The 20,856-nt window shown below is 40.1% G+C and overlaps 1 long non-coding RNA gene across 2 annotated transcripts; it reads right to left on the bottom strand.

The window, feature by feature from the left end:
- Positions 1 to 11,419: 11,419 nt before the first annotated feature.
- Positions 11,420 to 20,446, bottom strand: LOC124240044 (uncharacterized). Of its 2 annotated transcripts, XR_006888754.1 has the most exons (4): positions 20,375 to 20,446; positions 19,964 to 20,223; positions 18,782 to 18,808; positions 11,420 to 13,510 (listed from the first exon to the last, which is right to left on the bottom strand). It is a non-coding gene; the product is annotated as an uncharacterized LOC124240044 (long non-coding RNA). The 2 variants fall into 2 exon arrangements; XR_006888753.1 differs by having other exon boundaries at positions 19,964 to 20,444.
- Between the last annotated feature and the right edge of the window lie 410 nt (positions 20,447 to 20,856).

Raw genomic sequence — 20,856 nt, 5'->3', positions numbered from 1 at the left:
TTGAGATCAGGCAGAAGCATTTAAGCAAGAGTTTATTAGAGGCTAGAGGATGACTAAAGGGAAATAAACATAAAAAGGGACTAGAAAATGAGCTTGCATGAGACATACATAGTTACAGCTCTGCAGCTTAGTTTACTCCAGGCAAGCCTGTGCACGGCTAAGGCCATCTCTCGTCCCTACTCCTGGGAGTGCACAGTGTCTCTGGATTCTCTGAAATTGAGACTCAAGAAACACAGCCCCAAAGAGAGGACAGTTTGCTTTTACTCTGGCTACAAACTGCCACCAAGACTTTGAGATCTTTTGTTAGAGAATCTATACCTTTATCAGAAAAATAACTTCCAGGATGTCCACCTTCTTTAGGTCATAAATCATCCTGATCTGATGCAAAAAGCTCAAACTTGGGGGGAGGAAAAGGGAGGGAATCAGAATCCGATACTGAATAAAAGAAGAGAAGAGCTGTTGGCTAACTTTGTTGAGAGGAGAATAAGGTGAAAGTGCCTCAAACTTCAGAAGAAAGGATTTGGGTTACTTATAACAGAGACTTTTTACTAAAAGGATAGTTGGACCAGAAAAAGGCTATAAAAAGCCTGAATATGGGAAAATTGTTCCAATACAAGTGAGGTCAGTGACTCTCAGACTGTCCCAGTGTATGACAGTTTGAAAGCAGAGACTAAGAAGCCAGGGTATGGACTAGGTGACATTTAGATTTCTTTCCAGCTTTGAGTGCCTTTAAACCATAGATTGTGGAATATGCCAACCGAAAAAAGAATTCAGCTTCTAATACAAAATCATGGGCAACATTTTAATATGACTGTATTTTCTAACTACAAGAAAGTATACTAAGTGCTGTTAAGTGGAAACATTAATAAGATGCTTAAACTTTGGTGAGTTATTTAGAATAGTTGAGAGAAAGAGAGAAGGAGAGAAAGAGAGAGAGGCTGGAGAAACTGGTTGTCTGACCATGAACAAGCCAATCTCTTGAATTTCCTCATCCACAAAATGGGAAATGTTTCCCAGGCTGAGTAAGGATCATATGAGATACAGAGGTGAAAAAGCTTTGAAAAGTAGAAGGCACTCTCCCAAATGGAAGGGATTATTATTAGCTAAATGCATTACAGAGCCAGCAACATCAGCAAGGCTCAACCTCAGGCAAACAGCAGTCCAACAGGTGATCTGAGGAAGGGTTGAGGTTACATTTTGAATAACCTACGTGAAGCCGTTACATCATTCAAGGCAATCTGATACGCCCAAACAGAGCCCCTTAGAGCCAAATCGGGCCTCTAGTTTCATGTTGTTAGGATTGTGTTTTTCGTTAATTTCAGTGAGCCTTGTAGTTATTCATCTAAGGAATGAGGAGTCGGGAGGGTCTGTAAGGAAGATTGGGACAGAAGAGAGAAGTTCGGATGCTAAAGCCAAGGGACATTAACTTTCACAAAGGAATAAATTAAAAAACATAAACAAAACTATTAGGTCAGTTAAACAAGCAGGTCACTGAGACTTGCCAAAGTGTGTAATGAAATAGATAAGAACAAGTTTTGGGAGTTTGGTTTTGGTGTTTGGTTTGTCCCCCAAAGGAAATACCTGGCAGGGGTACGCCTTTTTATTAATTTATCCCATGTTGATATCTTTGCTTGGTTTTGTGTATAAATAAAACAAGGGCCAAATCTAATTTACTTGGAAATATGTAATAAAACTTATTAGAAAAGGAAGAGTGGTGAAGTATTCTTTGAATATTGTTTTTGTAAGTCTATTATAGATTTTAAAATGGAGATAGGGAGACTATTTGCAGAGAAAACACTAACCCAAGAGCAAAGCAAGGAAAGAGCCCTAGTTTGGACCTGTTTGGTTTGAAAAGTGGCATTCAGTTCAGCATGACTAGCAAGATAACCAGGCAAATGATTCATCAGGCTCGTAACTCAGCAGGTGTATTGCTGTGCGCCCGCCAAAGAACCATTCACGGCTCGTTTCAAGCTGTGACTTTCTCTGTGTGGCAAGAACAAGAGACGAAGATCAGGCGCTCCGGTTCCCTCCTATGGGTGTGTCGCACATCATTCTATTCAACTCTAGTCAGAAAATATTTATCCAACATTCGTTCTGTGCTACTAAATGACACTGGCTGCTGGTGGGAATGGGAATGGAGGCGAGGAAAGGCAAAGGGGATGAAAAAGGAGGAATGATCCCTACGCTCAAGGAGTTTATGATCAGATTAGAAAACCCTGCTTGCCCCTCATGAAAACAACTATTCAAGTACAAAGCAGTGTACAGAAGTACAAACCCAAAAGAAAGGACACAGGATGGGGTGCTGAATGAAAAAAATACAAAACTAAGTACACACTAGAGACCAAAATTTGATTTAATAATTAGATATGTGTGTATATATGTATATATACATACGTATGTATAAGATTCACATACACCCTAACAATAATAATTATAAAGTTATAGACTCAAATGTTAATACTAGCTGTCTCTGCATATGGGATTATTGGTGACCTTTTTCTTATTTATACAACTCTGTATTTTAAATTTCCTTGCAATGAACAAAACTCACTTTTGAAACCAGGAAAAGAAATTACTAAAAAACCATATATATATATATGTATATTTATGTAAGCATCACATATATGTAAGCATTGTATATATATCCTTATACGTACATATGCAAGCATCAAACACATATGGCAAAGATGAATGCTGTCAATGAGGAAATGTCCTGAAGGGATTCTGACTGGGAAGGACAGAGCTCCTGGGAGGTGGGCATCGCCTTATAGGAAGCTGGAGAGGGCAGATTTTCTACCTGAGACCTGTGTGAGGGGAGTGGGCACTTATCTCTATCAGGCTACGTGAAGGAAGAGAGGATGTCATAGACAGTTCTGGATTCAGATGTAAAGGCCAGGATTGCGTAAAGGCAAGTTTTTGGTGAGCCTCGCCTCGGGAGGGGAACGCTCATCAAAATGATTCGTTATGTTACAGGAGCAGATTATGTAATTCTGACCAGTCTATGAGCCTCCTCCTCACGCACCTCTCCTAAGGAAGATCCCTCAGGTGGGAATCCTGGACCTTCTCTTGGGTTGTTTGTGATAGACAGAAGAGAAAGCTGAAAAGTGGAATGAGCAGAGAGGATAGAGTTTTTGGTTTTTAGGGAAAAAATGAGACTTACTAGCTGGAGAGAAGGATTTGATTCAAAAGAAGGTAAGTGAAGATGAAGGAGTTAGGAGCTAACTAGGCTCAGTTTCAAGGAAGGATTTTTGGGAGGAAGTTGGCGGAACCAAAGGATTACTTTCTTTTTTGAGACAGCAGCTGCTGTCCCTGTGGAAGTCACTAAGTGTGCAGAAATGGGGAAAAAAATGTTTTCTTGTACATTAAGAATGCTTTCCCCTTTTGGCATCTTCTAAGATGGGGGTCAGCAAACTTTCACTGTAAAGGGCCAGACAGCAAATATTTTCAGCTTTTAGGACCATACAGTGTCTTTCACGACTACTCAACTTTGCCTCTGTCACTTGAAAGCAGCCATAGATAATATGTAAACAAATGTGGCTGTATTTCAACAAAATTTTATTTTTTAAAAAAAAACAAAAAAAAAACCCTGACTTTATTTCAAAAACAAAACCAAACAGATTTGGCGAGGGAGCCATAGTTTGCCAACCCCTGTTCAAGGAGATTAGTAAGGTTTAAACATCTTTCTATTATTTTTCCCCTGACATACTGCTCTTTCTATGAATCTATTATGCACAGACTGGGCCATGTGGTACATTTGTTATATTCAGGTCATAGCGATAAACACAGCAAGTTCTTTCATTGGCCGTTTCAGAGGGAATTAGAGCTATGGAACAGAAACATGACTATCAGAAGATTGTGAGATTTTCTTGTTATTTTTTATTTTACTTATGTGATTTCCTATAGTGACTAGAAGGGAAAACTTCATGATGATAGAGAGCTTATCTTCAGGGGCTGTCTTAGTCCGTTTGCCCTGCTGTAACAGAAAACCGTAGAGTGGGTGGCTTACAAACAACAGACATTTATTTCTCACAGTTCTGGAGGCCAGGAAGCCCAAGATCAAGTCACCAGCAGATTTGGTAGCTTGAGGACCTACTTCCTGGTTCCTAGATGGCCGTCCTTTCTCTGTGTCCTCACATGGCAGAAGGGACAAGGGAGCTTTCTGGGGTCTCTTTTATAAGAGCACAAATGTCATTCGTGATGGGCCCGCCCTCATGTCCTAATCACCTCCCAAATGCTCCCCAACCAAATACCATCCCATCAGGGATTAGGTTTCAATATATGAATTTGGGGGGGGTGGATACAAACCTCCAGTTTACAGCAGGGGCAAAAAGGAAAAGGAGCTGGCACACTTTGTCTCCTTAGTCCAGTTTACATGAAGAAGAACTTCAAGAGGCAGAAAAGGTGGGGACAGATAAAAAGAAACTAAAGCCATCTAAAGAAGAAATGAAGAGGACCTGGAACAGGGTAGTATAGCTTAGCATAGAAAAGTCTATGTGGTTTCTTGAGAGAATATTGTTCACTCAATCAATCTCTCTAAAACACCTCCTATGTGCACAATACCAAGGCAGGCACTGGGAGAATAAGGCAATAGGATATGAATTCTGTCCTTGAGGAGCTAGTCTCACAGAAAACAAGAAGAGACTGCCGTGGGAGAAGGGGAAAAATTATTTGCAGCTGGTGAGGAGTGAGGCTCTACAGAGAGGAACGTCAAAGTTGCGGTGCTCCTTGATCAGGAAAAGGAGATCGAAATTGCCAGGCATTGCCCATTTTTGCATCGGCACATATTTCTTGAGTCACCAAACACACAAGAAACAGGAAGGAAAAGGCAGGCTTTGCTCAAGGATAAATTTGCAATTTCAGGGCAAGATTGGCCCGACCTTCCTGCTGGTTCCTGTGAGATGAGTTTGAATGGGTTGTTCTTACCCATTTATTCACAGGGACTCAGACATCTATCCTCACAAGAAATCAAGATTTCCTCCAAGACTAAAGTGATAATCAGCTGAACAGATGTTTCTTGTGCATTCTGCTAAAGATCCAGAAATTTAGAAATGTCTAGTTGACTAGCTGACTTCTTCACTTTTCAGCTTACTATTGGCATTCCTTAGAAACAACCCGAGATGAGATTATTTCTAAACAAATCAAATCAAGTGTATTATTTATCAAGGGACGTTCTAAGAAAATATTGTTCCCTATTGAAACAAGAATATGCCCCTTATGAACCCTTCAAAGACAGACATGGCCATGTTTTCTCACTCTGGTCCAGCCTGGCACCAGGCTCATAGAAAGACCTTTCTGTTTGCAATGAGTGATTATGGCAGAGAATACATGGGCTTTTTCTTGGTTTGTGTCCCCTCTTATGGGATGCTTTTCCTAAACAGTGTGGTCCTGTTTTGTGCTGCCCAATGTAGACACTGCAGCTGCAGAAAATTCCCAAGCATCGGATCTGCTAAAGAATTCTAGAGCTCCTAAAACCAAGGGATGAGTTGCAGGAGGCTTGTAACTTATGTTAACCTAATACTTGCTTCATGTAGATGTTGCAGAGTCTATGAGATTAGAGGAGAGCAGAGCAAAGAAAAACTCTGCATTGAACTGACCTGTTGGGTGATGGCTGAGGTCCCATTCCCCCTACACAAGATGTCCAGTCAGGGTCTGGCCGAGCACTGTAAGCTTGCCATAAATTTCATATCTTATTTCCCTCTCTTCCTAGATCAGTTGCCACAAACACTTATCATTAAGGCAACCTTGCATTACCTTGCTTTCTACATCCTATCAGCAAGGAAATGATGGAGATCTATAGAACAGAGAGGTTAAGCAGCCATAATTTCCAGGAAGCACAGCACTTCAGATTTTAAGGTGTGGGCTTTAACCTTGTCCTCCTAAAAGTATTGGCCTTAACATCCAATTTTTCCAGTCCTTGGCTCTCTGCTTATCAATGAGTACAAACCTCTCAGAGAGGAGAAATGACTTTCAGATCACCCAGGGAGTTGATCGTGAAAAAATGACAAATGCAAATCCATTGCTGGACTCAAAGACTCAAAGGCTATTGGGCCAGAAACACATTTATACTCAGACCATGAATATCCCATATAACTCCAGTATATCTCATGCCCCTGGTCAGCATCTCTTTGTAAGAAACAGTGTGGAATGAGCTTTTTATACCTTTTGAGTCTTGAATGGAAAAGGACATCATATCAGCCCCCTCCTTGTGTCTTGGGTGTCAAGATCTATTCACAGTAAGACCATTCGTTCAGGTATTTTTTATATTTCTCCCATCCTCCAGTCCCTCTCCCGTCCCATTGCTATTGGCTCCCTACATACTTGGTTTAATTACTCTTCTCCATTTCCTTGACTCTTCCACCAATCCCTGATACTGACCTTCCTCATCTCTTGATGATTTGATCTTCCTTCTCAGTAGTTTCTCTGATTAATCTTTCTCATTCTTCCACGAATTAAGCTTGGCCCTTTTTCTCCAAAGCCTACTGTCTTGCTAATAACGTAATCTCTGTTTTTCCCTCAAGGCCAGCAATGGCTATCCAGTGATTCTTCTCTGGCTTTCAGATTGGAATCCTGGGGCCACTCGACTTTGAAATTTGGCTTTAATACTGGCGGTAACATGTCATGCTCCTTGTCTGTTGGTATCCACCAATTCACCAGGGTGAATTGCTTCCAATTCCACCTAGCCTCTCAACTTTCCTCTCTGGCAACGCTAAACTAGCATCTCACAGCATTCCATAAGAAATCAGCTCCCCAACTTGTCTCCACCTTAAACATCCATTATCATCCTCTATAACATATAATTCTATTTATAGAATCATTAAATCTTGGGCTGGAAGGAATCATTACCCATTCTGCTCATTTTATAGTTGAGAGAACTGGAGTCCAGATGGTGCAGGGACTTGACTAAGATCACACAGCTAAGACTAGTCAGTGATACTCAAGACTAGAGCCTGCTCTCCCACCCTCCTTCCTCCATGTTTTTCCCACTATACTGTCACCAATCTCAGCCTTGCCAGTTTCTCTTCCAATAAAACCCTGCATCTGGAATACCAACATACCAGTTTTGCCCCTTGTAGGACCTTAACATAAAGCCTACTAAACTGGGTGATAAAATTCTTTGATTTAGTAATTAGATAGCAGAATAAACATGACTTCCAGATCTTTTCCTGACATCTGAACAATTCTCAACTTTCCCTGCTTTGACCAACTCACCTACCTTCTCAGGGAGTACATGATGGTGTTTCTGACCAGCTCCCTCCCACATGTATTCTCATAAGATGCTTCAGTCAAGAAGGGCGCTGTGTCAAGCATGTTTACAAACTGCTCATAGTACATCTGCTCCCTGCCTTGGGAATTCATAATGCGTGTCAAAGGCTCTGAGAGTGCTGTTATGAAGAAATTTTCATGACTTTATTTAATTGAATATTTAGTAAGCCTGTTTGGCTGTGGAACCCTTTTCCTAAGAATACACCTATTAAAATCTTGCAGTACACATTTTAGGGAAAAGTAGTGGTGACTCCATATCTCTATTTCTGTGTAGATCGCCTGCTTTCTTTTATTCTTGTATTCTTGCCCTACACAAACATTCCCATTCTATGGACTATCTTTTTAAACTTCCACCATGTTAAAGTATTAATAAGGGCTCACTATGCCCAGGAAAAGTACTAAACTTGGAATCTAAAATGGATTGAATCCCCGTTTCACTGGCTGCGTGATCTTGAACCAATAGCTTTACTTTCTGTGAGCATTGATTGCTTCACCTATAATCTCAACATTGTAATTTCTGGCCTGCCTATACCAGTAGTGCTTGGAGCATCAGCAGAAATAATAGATGGGAAAGCATGTCATTCACTCCAGAAAGTGGTATAAATGCTAAAAATTACGATGATGATAATGACAATGATGCTAAACCTCTTTCCTCAAGTAAAGCATTTACGTTAGTGTCAAAAATTCCCAAAGAGGATTAAAAACTAGTCATTTGGGGTTTAATCTGTCAATTGAGCATAGGGAAATATGGCTGAAGAATCAAAAACAGAAACTAGCTAGTTGCAAAAGAAAAGGAGAAGGGAGGTATAACCCCGGTGGAGAGAAAGGTTGGGGGGATCTGAAATCATTCTCTGAGGAGGCAGAGTTCTTGCATAATTTCAACAAGCAATTTCTCCTCTGACCCAGGGGCAAGGGGAAATGGTGCAGCCAGGAGCTACGTGCCTGGTGGAACCATACACAAAATTGTTGCTGAAATGAAAGGCAAGCAGCAGAGACCCCTCTTCGATGACCCGAAGGAAGTCGGAAACCGTATGAGAACATGCAAGAATAATCTTTTGTGAGACATCCCAGAGATTTATCCCTTTGCTCCGGAGGGAAGCAGGCAAATAGGACTGGATGTTAGTAACTGGAGTTCAATGATTCAGAGCTGAATCAGAGAAATCCTAGTTTCTCGTAGATGAGTTTATATGAGTGTGTACTTCTTGTCCACCAGGCTGGTGGCCAGAAAAACATCTGTTACACATTTTAATAGGGGTCTTCTGGACACATGATGCCATAACCCAAAGGAGTGATGTAAATGGTGGGGAAATTTAGAGATCACAGCCGGCCAGAAACTAAATGTGACATTGGCCCTTTAAGGCTTTGTCCTTCTGACCATTCCAGGTTCCTAATCCTCCTGCCAAGTGGGCTGGAGGCCAAAATATTTCTTAAGTTTGCATTTATTTCAGGGTGTTAATCTCATAGGCAACCAATTCCTATTTAATAAACTCAAACTCCCCAGGCCTTCCCTTTCAGGGATGCCTGTGTCTGCTCTCCCAAAGGCTCAGCATACAAGTGCCTGCCCCTGTCTTTTCCTGCCCGGGGAGGGTGTTGACACAGGGATGTCAGGGCATCGTGCAGCTGTCATCAGCCCCATGCCACAGATGGTGCCTCAATTACATATCCCCTTCCCAAGGCGCTTGCCTCAGCCGCATGAGCAGTCTATCTGTGCCTCTGGGTCTCTCTTTGGGCTCCAGAGGCCAGGAGGAGAGGCCTAGGAGCTGAACTCAAGATGGATCAGGAGCCTTTAGCTCTACGACTGACTGACTGACCGACCGACTGATTGCACAAGGAGTAGGCTTCCCTCGCCCCTTCGTTAGCCCTATTTTTAATCACTAACCACAGAAGGTAATGAGAAACTACTTGAATTACAAAGATTCCCATTTATTACTCTGGCTGCCCCTCCACAAAGCATCTCTTTTCCCCTTTGGCAAGAACAGATCACTATTGACACTTTTAGAAGGCCCTGGGCCCCTCTCAATTATTGGCCTAATCTCTGCCTGCTCTGAAAGCAGAATTCTTTTCTAACTAGATTTTTTAGAAAGTTAAGAGGCTACTCTTTGCTCTATTCATTGGAATGACTTCGTGAGCTAATGTATTCTCCTGTCAGTATATTTCATGTGTTCAGCAACATCTGCAGGATGTGGAAAGACCAGAAAAAAACCAGATGTTGCAAAAAGGTAGCTCCACTAAGCCTTCTTAACATAATTAGTGCAATCTCACATGCGCATTTTATTGTACCTCTTCTATATTTATATGCTGCTAACTTTTCCTGTGGAAATCCAAACCAGTGAATCTGAGTTCCTTCTAAACAGATTTGCAATCTTAAAAAAAAAAAAAATTTGACATATATCCTCCATTAACTCCAAATTTCCTTTATCAAATTTTAGAGGGGAAAAATAGATTAAGAAAATGTAGATATTTATCTCAGCCTTCAACATTTACACTCATTTAGTTAATTAGCACTTAATTACACTGTCAAAGGGGAAAATTTCACCACGGACAGACCAGTGCCCACCCCTCAGGCCCTCACTTCTTCGGAGGGGTAGACCTTTGCTCAGAGCCAACTTGTTCCTCCACGAAACATTTGTAATGATTACTTGACAAGAGTGCAGATACAAAATTGCGCAACGGAGAGCCATCACTCACCAGAGCCCCACTGGAGTTCTCAAGCTGGAGCAACAGTGCCCCCCAAAGCAAGCAGCCAGAAACGTCCTGTAAGCAGACACTGAGCTGCCCAAACTTCTATTTTCTGCTTCATAAGCCAAGGAGCTATTTTAAGAGTTGCTGGCCGAAAAGCAGGCTCTATTACAACCAGACGAGCATTCCAACCAAGCTGGGGAGCCTCGGCTGGAAACAGAGAATGTTTCCACCTATTTTAACTCAGACGCCAGGAATTCTCTAAGGAGGAGATGGGGGTGGGGAGCAGGAGAGACACAGTAGGAAAATTGGAAAACTTCAGAAGTTTGCCAAATTCGAGGGAACAAAGTATAACTAGATTAATGCATAAATCTTATTAACCAAAAGGCAGCTGAATAGAGTCGTTTGTCATCAGAGTTTCTCCATCTTTTAACAAATGGCAATAGTTTTTGGTCTCACAGGTTCCTTGCCAAGTGGAAGACCTCATTAAAGTTGTTGGAAAATAATAGTATTCTAATTAGTTTAATTATGATATGATGAATTATCAACCCAATTTTTTAAAACAATATGCAATTAGCCTTTTTTTAAGCCAAAGACTCTGTTTTCCGAAACAGGAAATGAAGCATAACACCCTTAATTTCATCATTAGCGCAAAATCCTAGACACCCTGATGCAGTGGTATAATGAGCGTGTAATGAAACCAACAGTCCCCACTCCTCCAGCGACTCCCTTTGTGCATTGACTAGACGGCCTTTTGGCTCCAAGAATGGAAACTGCATTAAGCTGGAGTCTGACCCAAATTTTCTCTTTCAAGTTCTAAGCCCTGTTTTCTATTTTCCCTTCTATCTGGAATAGGGTCACCCTATAAAAGATGAAATATCACATTCCTGAAAGACAATGAACTGATGATGTCATATCAGCATGCTTGGCTTCTATACTGCTCTTGGGGGTATTGCAAGGGGAAAGAAAATAATGTGTGTGGGAAATAGGGAATGCAAACCAGGAAGGCTGAAAACCAAACTCTTAAAACCAAACCATACAATCAACAGCATAATCACAAGCATCTATGAGAAACAACCGCTACCCCTCCTCCACAAAAAATCATAATGAGAACCCCACCCACTACACTCCCACCAGAATGGCTAGAATTAAAAGGACTGATAATACCAAGCATTTGTAATAATGGGAAGAAATTAGAATTCTCATGCATTTTTAGTGGGAGTGTGAATTGGTGCAACCACTTTGGAAAACTGGTGGTATCTACTAAAAATATAAATTCTAAGACCCAGCAATTCCACTACTGGGTATATTCCAACCTAAATGAGCTTAGATGTCCACCAAAAGGCATGTGCAAAGATGTTCATAGAAGCTTTATTCATAAAAGCCCCAAATTGGAAACATCCCAAAGGTCCATCAATAGTAAGATAAATAGTGAGATTCATTCCATAGACTGTTACATAGCAGTACTTCCCACAAACAAAAAAGTACATACCATATGATTTCACTTACATTTTATTCAAAAATAGGCAAAACTAATCTGTGCTGATAGAAGTCATCTGAATAGTGGTGGAGACAATGACTGAGCAGGACGTGACAGAGCCCTCTGGGGTGCGCTGGGATTGTTCTCTATCTTACTATGGGTGTAGTTACATGGGTATATACATTAGGAAAAATTCATGCAGCTGGACAGTTAAGATGTGTGCGCTTTGTGTATAGTATACCCCCCAAAGAAATAAAAGCAAAAGCAAAAGAAAGATAAAGAAAAAAAGGGGAAAAAAACCCTCCCCCTGAAAGCTAGGGTCATCAGCTTCAAATGTGTCTCATATAATGTCCCTTCCCTATATCAAGCCTTCCTGGGCCCCCTACTTCCTCCGAGAAGGATCTGCAAACTCTTAACTTGGCATATAGAGGTCATGCATGTTCTGGGCCCAGCTACCTCCACATCTCTCACCGCTTCTGCTCTTCTTCCTCTTGCTGACCTCCCTCCAGCCACACACATATTTTTCTCTTCTAACACACCAAGATCACTCTGACATAAGCCCTTGGCACTTGCTCTTCACTCCACATGAAACATTCTTCTCGCAGACACCCCCAAGACCACCCCCAACTCATCACTCAGATCCCAACTCAAATGCCATCTCCTCGGCGGGGCCTCTGCTGACCACCTTAGCTACAGTAGCATCCTCCTCTCACCACCATCTCTCTCTAGCCTACCACCCTAGGTATCCTCTTCAGTTGTACATATAGCATTTATTACTGTCTAAATTTGTTTATTTTATGTGTCTTCCACCAAAATGCATGCCCTTTGAGAGAGTGGACAAGGTCACTCTATCAATGTCACTACTGTATCTCCAGTACCTAGAATGGAGCCTGGCACCTACTAGACACTCAATGAATATTTGCTTAATGACAAATAAATAATGACTCAGTAATTTTATAAATCATTGCTCTCAAAAGCTAATGGGCATAGTAAAATTAATAAGGTATAGCATGACACAGTCAAAAGAGCACTGGATTAGGAGTCTGAAGACTGAGAAATTTGGAGTAGATGATCACCTGCTTTAACATCTTTGATATTCATCTATCTACATCTAGTAGGGAAATTGGACTGACGGACATAAAAAAACAATAAACAATCTAAGCAATAAAGGGCCAAAGTAGAGACCCCAAAAGAGGAAGCCATCAAGTCAGGTTAGTGTGGTCAGGGCACTTTGCAAAGGCAGTGGGGTTTTCACAGGGCCTGGAAGGCTAGGTGGGAGCAAGAGGAATAGATGGAGAGGAATGGAGGGTCCTAAGTGGTGAACTTGGGTCAGCAAATATGCAGAGGTGAAAAAACCCAAGGCATGACCGAGGAAGGGCCAGAAGCAGATGAATATTATTTAAGTGGAGGATTGGTATAGAAGATTGAGTTCCCACCAGTGTCCAGTGACTTCTTTCTCATTTTTGAACACACACAGATCTTAGAAAGTGGCTTAACAATTACCAGTGAACCAACCTTCTCCCAAACAGAGGCAGCTTGTATTATATAACGGATTAGATGAACACTGACCTCCCTTGAAACTGTGGCCTGAAAGGTAGTATGAATGAAACATGGAAGTGAGAGGCTTATAGACAAATAAGCCACCTGTGAAGATATATTTGTTTGCTCATTTGCTCTAATAGTTTGACTGTATAGAGCTAATGTTATTGCTTAATTTTGAAAGTTAAAATGCTATCTTGTTACCTCCATCTTTTAGTCATTAAGCCAGTCATAAAGTTTAAAAAAAAACAACCCATACAATTAATTTTCAAGTAATGTTTCCAAATAAATGATTTGACAGAATAGGAATCATTTGATTACATTGTGCATGTTGTTCAGAAATTGTGACGTGTGTGTGTGTGTGTGTGTGTGTGTGTGTGTGTACACAGCCGGAGAGCAATGAATAACACATTTACCTAGTGATTTAGGGTAAAAATCTATTTAGATCCTAGACAAGCTCAAACTACTGGAAGTGGGATGCAAGAAGAGATGAAGAGGAAGTTCACTGATGCCAACTATCCCTCATTTGAACACAGCTTGGAGTTTGATCTGGAAAACAGAAAGAAACAGGACTTGATTCCATTGTTGTTTTTTCCAAAATGATTCATTTCTTCTTATTGTACAGCTGGAAACACATGGAAAGAAGTGAGGGTTTCATTGTGGAAGGCTCAGTTGAACAATTACTCATAAATTGTGAATTTCAGAGCTTCTGTTCTGAAGTTGGGGCCTAAGACTGGCAATGGCCACCTTTTGGCTACAGAATCAAACCAAAGGATTCCAGTGGACCATTTTGCTGTGGATTTTCTCCCTGACTCCATAAGATTGGCAAAACTGAGGCTACTTTCCATAGGACCAATCTTATGAGTCACCCAGTTGGGTTAGTTAACCTTTGGTGCCTTTAGAGTCAGCTACAGATTTCACAATACTCTCAGTGGGTAGGGTTACTGCCATTTACAACATCTGTATGTTCTGAGAACGCTCAAGAAAGTTCCAACTATCACAGATCACAGATGACCACTACAGTGAGAAAAACCAGTTGTACATTTTTATTTAAAGAAGAAGGTGAAGGAGGAGAAGGAAAAGGGGGAAAAATGATACCCTTCATTTATATGAAGTAGTAGAAAACCTTAAACAATGAGAAAAATGTTGAATTCTGCTTTCACCATTTGTCTCAGGCTGTGTCTACATGCTGGAGAAAAAACACGGCTATCCATAACTTTTACTCAAAATGATTGCTATGGTGCATGTAATGTATGACATCAATTCTCCAATCTTAATCAATAGCTCCACAATGATGATAAATTGGTCTATCTGAAGGTTGCCATTTAAAGGTTTTGCACTACCATTCAATCATTCTAAGCTGTCCAACTTCACCTACAGCTGCCTATTCAGAACCAGCTCTATTCAGGGTTTATTTACTAATAAGCCATGGTAGTTTAGTTATTGTTCCCTGAAAACCCTGTGTGAATCCCTACCTCCAGGTCTCTCCATACCACTCACCCTTCACACAATGTTCTCTCCTTCCCTGTCAAATCACAGTCCTCTGAGTCTACATTCCTTGTCCCATCCTCTTCCTATTCCTCTGAGCTTCTATAACACTTTGTTGGTATCACTTGGTTCCTAGCATGTTTCTTTTATTTTCAGCTATCTTTGTCTTTGATGGCAAAGACTACGGTTTTATGCTTTTTGATATTTTCATGACTGGTGAGATACGCCATTCATAATGGGTGTTCAATCTCTTAATGGCAGCAGTGAAAACAAACCTGGGTGAAATCCCAGCTCCACTGCTTACTAGATTCTTTCTTTCTCTGGCCTCCGCATCCAATCTGTCATCAAGCCCTATCAGTTCTACTTCCAAAATATAAATTTAAGCTAGTTATGTCTCTTCTTGGTGCCATTGGGTCAATTCATACTACTCACCACTATCTCTCACCTCAACTACTGCAATGGTCTCATGACTAGCCTCCTTGTTTCCATTCATCTAAGGTAAACCAGACCTTCTCACTCCCTCGCTGAAACTCTTCAATGTTTTCCCATTGTGTTTAGAATGAAGCTCAAATCCATGACCATGGTTTCAAGACCCTGCATGATCTGACCTCTGCCCCAGCATCATCTCACACTTCTCCACCCCTCCCTCACTATATTTAGGCCACACTGGTCCTTGGACAGTTTCTAGAAATGGCTGAGTTCTTACCCACTTTCAGGCCCTTTGCTTAGAAGTTTTTTTAACCTGGAATCCTCTCCCTTGATTCTCAATTAGGCTGGCTTCTTCTCATCTCTCAGGTTGCTGTCCCTTTGTCACAGACAACTTTCTTGATCACTCTGTCTAAGTTATCACTATCCATCTTGTTATTCTTTATTACATCATCCTGTTTATTTCCTCTATGGAACTTACAACAGTCTATAATTATCCCGCTTATTTGTGTACTTGTTTGTTAACTCCCAACTCACTGAAATGTACAATCCATGAAATCAGAGATCTTATCTGTTCCACTCTCTATTGTATCTCTAACCACTAGAACAGTGTCTAATGCATAATAGATGCTAAATAAACAGTATTTGAAACTCTTCCTAAACAATAAATGTTAACTTATGAATGGATTCATAATGCGGATACTTCCATTTCTCCCCTCCTGGCATTTGTGCTATTGTTGTCATATGTTTTACTACTAGAAACATTATAAACCCCACACTGTGTTGTTATTATTATTAATATTATTATTTTCAAACAGTCCAGTATCTTTTAAAGAGATTTAGCTAATAAGAAAAGACCTTATATATTAACCTGTGTAGTTAATGTTTCTGATGTTCTTCCTTATGTTATATAGATCTATATCTCTATCTGGTATCATATTCTTTCTGCCTAAAGGATTTTCTTTAACATTTCCTGTAATATAGTTCTCCTGATGATACTTTTCCCCAGCTTTTGTCTGTCTGAAAAAGTCTTTATTTTGCCTTCATTTTGAAAGATATTTTCACTGGGTATAGAATCCTAGGTTTTGTTATTTTAGAATTTTAAAGACATTCCTCCACTGTCTTGCATGTATTGTTTTTAATGAGAAACATGCCATCATCTTTATCTTTGTCCCTCTGTGTGTAATGTGTCTTTTTTTCTATGGCTGTTTTTAGGATTTTCTCTATTACTGTTTTTGAGCAATTTGATTACAATGCGTTTGATGTGGTTTTCTTTATGTTTCTTGCGATTGGAGTTTATTGAGCTTCTTGGATCTGTGGATTTACAGTTTTCATCAAATTTGGAAAATTTAGCCATTATTTCTTTAAATATTCTTATGCCCCATACCACCCCCCTTTTGAGAACTCCAACAACATGTATATTAGGCAGCTTGAAATTGTTTCATAGCTCATTGATGCTCTCTTCACTTTTTCTTGTGCTTTATTTCTCTGCATATTTCCTTTGGGATAGCTTCCATCACTGTGTCTTCAAGTTCACTAATCTTTTCTTCTGCAGTGCCTAATCTGCTGCTGCTAATCCCATCAAAAGTGCTTCTCATCTCAGACATTGTAGTTTTCATCTTTAGAAGTTTGATTTGGGTCTTTTTTACATCTCCCATGTCTCTACCTAACTTGTTCAATCTTTCTTCTAGCTTTTTGAACATACGAAATACAATTTTAATAACTGTATAATAAAGTCTTGTCTGCTAATTATAACATCATTTTCAGTTCTAGGTTGATTTTGACTAATTGATTCTCAACTCAGGTGGGTCATATATTTATATTTCTGTTTCTTTGCATGCCTGGTAATCTTTAATTAGATGCTAAGCATTGTGAATTTTATTTTGTTGGATGCTGGGTATTTTCGAATTCCCATAAATACTTTTGAACTTAGTTCTGAGATTTTAAGTTATTTTGAAAATTTGGTCCATGTCTAGCTTTATTTTTGGCTTTTTTGGGTAGATTTAGGTGTAGAACTATTTGTTCTTAATTACTGAAGCAAAACTCTTCCTAGAATTCTACCCAATGCCCAGTGAATTGTGAAGTTTTCCAATCTGGCTGGTAGAAACAGGTGCTATTCCTTGCCTTCTGTGAATGTCAGGTCCTGTTCCATCTAATCCTTCTGAGTGATTCTTTCTTCCTCCTGAGCAGTTTCTTCACACACATGAGCTTAGTACTCAGCAAAACATTCAAAAAGGACCATCTACAGAGCTTCAGAGTTTTCTTTCTATGTAGCATTTCCCTCTCTTGGACTCTGTCCTGTGACCTCTAACTGCCTTGGTTTCCCCAGATCCTAAGCTTCATCTCTTCACTTAGGCAGTCTTCCCTCCCCGGGCCATAGCCTATAAACTTTCTCAAGGATATAACGTGTGGCAATTGTAGAGCTCAATTCATTTGTTCTCATCTCTCAGGGATCTCTGCTCTTTGATGCCTGATGTCCAATGTCTTGAAAACTGTTGCTTCATATATATTTTTGGATTTTTAATTGTTTCAGGGGGAGAGCATATCTGGTCCGTGTTACTCCATCTTGTCTGGACGCAGAAGTGCCAAGGGTATATATGAACATCACCTAATCCTCTTCCTCATAAAACTACTATCTGGGGAACAGTTCTAATGGATAGCAAAATGGTAACAAGGAGGAAAACATGAAGAAAAGTAAGAGAAGGAAGAATGTATAGTGAAGAATGTACAGTGAAGCCCCACACCCTTGTTATGCTGGAGTTGGATAGTAGAGAAAGGAGAAGGAAAACACCTTTACTAATTACTACATTGTTTGGAGTATATGGAACAAGCCATGTTACATGAATTTTTTTCTATTTTGGTGGGGAGAAAAAGCCAAGGTAGAGTTAGTAAGATGAAAATAAAGCCATTCTTCCAACTCACTCTCTCCTCCCTGACCCCCACACGCACAGCTTCTTATCTCATTAAGTGATGTGACCCTCCTCACAAAGGAGGGTCATCAGCAAACACAATGGTTTGTGAACACATCACAGGATGTGCTCATTATACCACAAAGATAGAGTAGGGACCAGGCAATCACAAGGCAACACGGAAAATTGTTTTATAAGCCGACTTTTATAAATTGATTTCAAAACTGGGGAGCAATTACCATTAAGCAAAATAATTTGCTGCCCTGAAGAGGGTAGGGCAAGGCAGTAGGTCCAAAGATAGCCTAAGCCATCATTAGAGAAATCCAGTTATTTAGTCAATTTTACTTATTTACAGGACTAAAGATTAATGAGTTCAGATACTCACTCAGACAGTAATTAGGTTTCAAAAACATACTATAACACAATCAATCATGGCTCTTGAACATAATGGCATTAGGGCAGAGCCCTCTTTCAGCTCCAGTTATTAGCAAGTGATTGGTGAACACTGGGCTTAAGCTGAGAGGCTACCCCAGGGCCTTGCAATAAAATGAAAGAAGACCCTTAAATAAGAAGAAAATATATGTTTGATCCTTTGGCCTTTGCTTGGATATTCTGAAATATTGTGCTCAGGATGTAGGGTTCTGTAACAGAAATTCAAGCATTGTGGCATTTCAAAGTATGGTTTGTGTTTCACTTTAAATATATCTTTACTTGATAATCTAGCTATTTATAGTCCTTTGACTCTAATCTTTGGGGGGTATTATCACTTTCTTTTAGATTTTTTTTTAAAATTTACTTTCTCATGGCTTTATGAATAAAGATAACTCAAGAGTTTTATAAATATACTGAGAACACATGGCACCAAAGAAAAAGCCAGAAAATAAAAAGCCAAAGAGTTTTTAGATGAGAGAGAAGTTTCCATAGTCTGTTTTTACTTAGCAAAGAACAGTTTCTCTTGTCATGAAACAGGGAAATTAGATAAAGTTACAAGTCCTACCTTCATGGAATCTAGGGTGAAGAGGACCTAGGAGATAAAGGGAAAAGCAGTAATAATTTGGAATAATTTTAGATTTACAGAAAAGTTCCAAAGATAATAGAGAGTTCCTGTATACCCTTCACCCAGTTTCCCTTAAAGTTAACATCTTACACCACCATGATACATTTGCCAAAACTAAAAAACCAACATTGGTACATTATTATTAACTAAACTCTACACTTCATTTGGATTTCACCAGTTTTCCCGCTAATGTCCTTTTTCTGTTCCAGGATCCAATCCAGTATACCATTTTGCATTTAGTCATGCCTCCTTAGTCTCTTCTTGTCTGTGACAGGCTCTCAGTCTTTCCTTGTTTCCTATGACCTTGAGAGTTCTGACAAAAACAGGCCAGGCCTTTTGTAGAACATTCCTCAGTTTGTCTGATGTTTTCTCGTGACTAGACTGGGGTTATGGATTTTTGGAAAGAATATCACATAGGTGAAGTACCCTTCTCATTGAATCATATAAGAAAGTATAAGGGGGGTCAGCCCCGTGGCCACGTGGTTAACTTCACATGCTCCGCTTCAGTGGCCCAGGGTTTTGCTGGTTCAGATCCTGGGTGTGGACCTAGCACTACTCATCAGGCCATGCTGAGGCGGCCTCCCACATACCAGAACCAGAAGGACCTACAACTAGAATATACAACTATGTATTGGGGGGCTTTTGGAAAAAGAAAAAAAAAAATATTGGCAATAGATGTTAGCTCAGGGACAATCCTAAAAAAAAATAGTAAAAAAAAAAAAGGGGGGGAAAAGAGGGTATAAGGACATCAGCACGCTTTCTGACTGACCGTGTACACCTTGATTACTTGGTTAAGGTTGTGTCTTCCAGGTTTCTCTACTGTAAAGTCAATATTTTTCCCTTCCCATCCTCTATTCTTTGGAAGTAAGTCATTACATCCAACTCCTGCTCAAGAGGGAGGGAGAGAATTAAGCTCTATCTGGAGAGGGGTATCAACTTAGATTATTTGGATTTCTTCTTTAAGGAAGATTTGCCCATTCTCCCTCATTTATTTATTTATTCACTAATTCCCCCTCACCTGTTTTTAATAAACATTTCCTCCTAACTGCCTCTCTCTATATATTGAATTTTACATCAAACTACAGTGGATACAATAGCTCAGGATACATGGCAAAGACTCACCAGACCTCCTTGGAAGACACATGCTTGTCCTTCATGAAGCCACTGTGCAGTTGATTGAATTTGTCGTTTTACCCTTCAAAATTTTTCCTTGTTTATTTGGATGTAAAGCTTATTTTTCTGTGCTTGCTTGTATAGATTCCATGCATTTCCTCTTAGAGTGTTAGGACTTTCTCTGATCTAGTTCACTTTTTCCTCCAGATTAATCAGGCTGTGGAATTAATCTAAGACTGTGTAAACCTAGGCTGTGTCTCCACCAGTTTCTAAGAACGGTTGAAAAATAAAAATATAATATTAGTATCATTCAATCCAGCAGTTGTTTGGTTTCCATAACAGCAAACAAAAGATTTGACTGAGTTTCTCTAAACTAATCATGTTTCTCTCTGCTTCTATTTGGACCTACAAATCTTTTACCCTGTGAAAGTCCTTGGGAAAAAAACGGAGAACTGACATCTTTTCTGCTACATAGCCCCTCCATGCCTACCCTTCCCCAAGGGAAAAACTCCTTTAAATCTTTAAATTTAGTCCTGAGACAGACAACCTCAGAAGAGCATAGGGATTTGCATTTTATTTTTAGTTTATCTGAGGCCCAATCAATTGGTTTTCTAAATGAGCCAAACCAAATTCCTTGTGTCCCATGCCAGGCTCCTGTGAGTCACAAGTCCAGCTCTGGTTTCTCGCCAGCTTTTCCAGGGGAGAGCAACATGAGACCCAAGGGACCTTCTGCATTCCAGCTTTAAGAAAGAGTTCTGTCAACAAGGCATTGATTTCAAGTATTGGTAAAGGCATCTCCTTGGTGTGTCACCCTGCACGGATATTGCCAATGCTAACATGTGCCGTGCTGTAAGCCAGTCTTTCCCCCATTCTGTCAATAAGAAGAAGTGTGCAAGTGCTCA

This window comes from Equus quagga, chromosome 5 (assembly GCF_021613505.1).
Source record: "Equus quagga isolate Etosha38 chromosome 5, UCLA_HA_Equagga_1.0, whole genome shotgun sequence".
NCBI lineage: Eukaryota > Metazoa > Chordata > Mammalia > Perissodactyla > Equidae > Equus > Equus quagga.
Note: the sequence above shows the minus strand (reverse complement) of the source record. Positions and strands in the feature narration are given on the sequence as shown.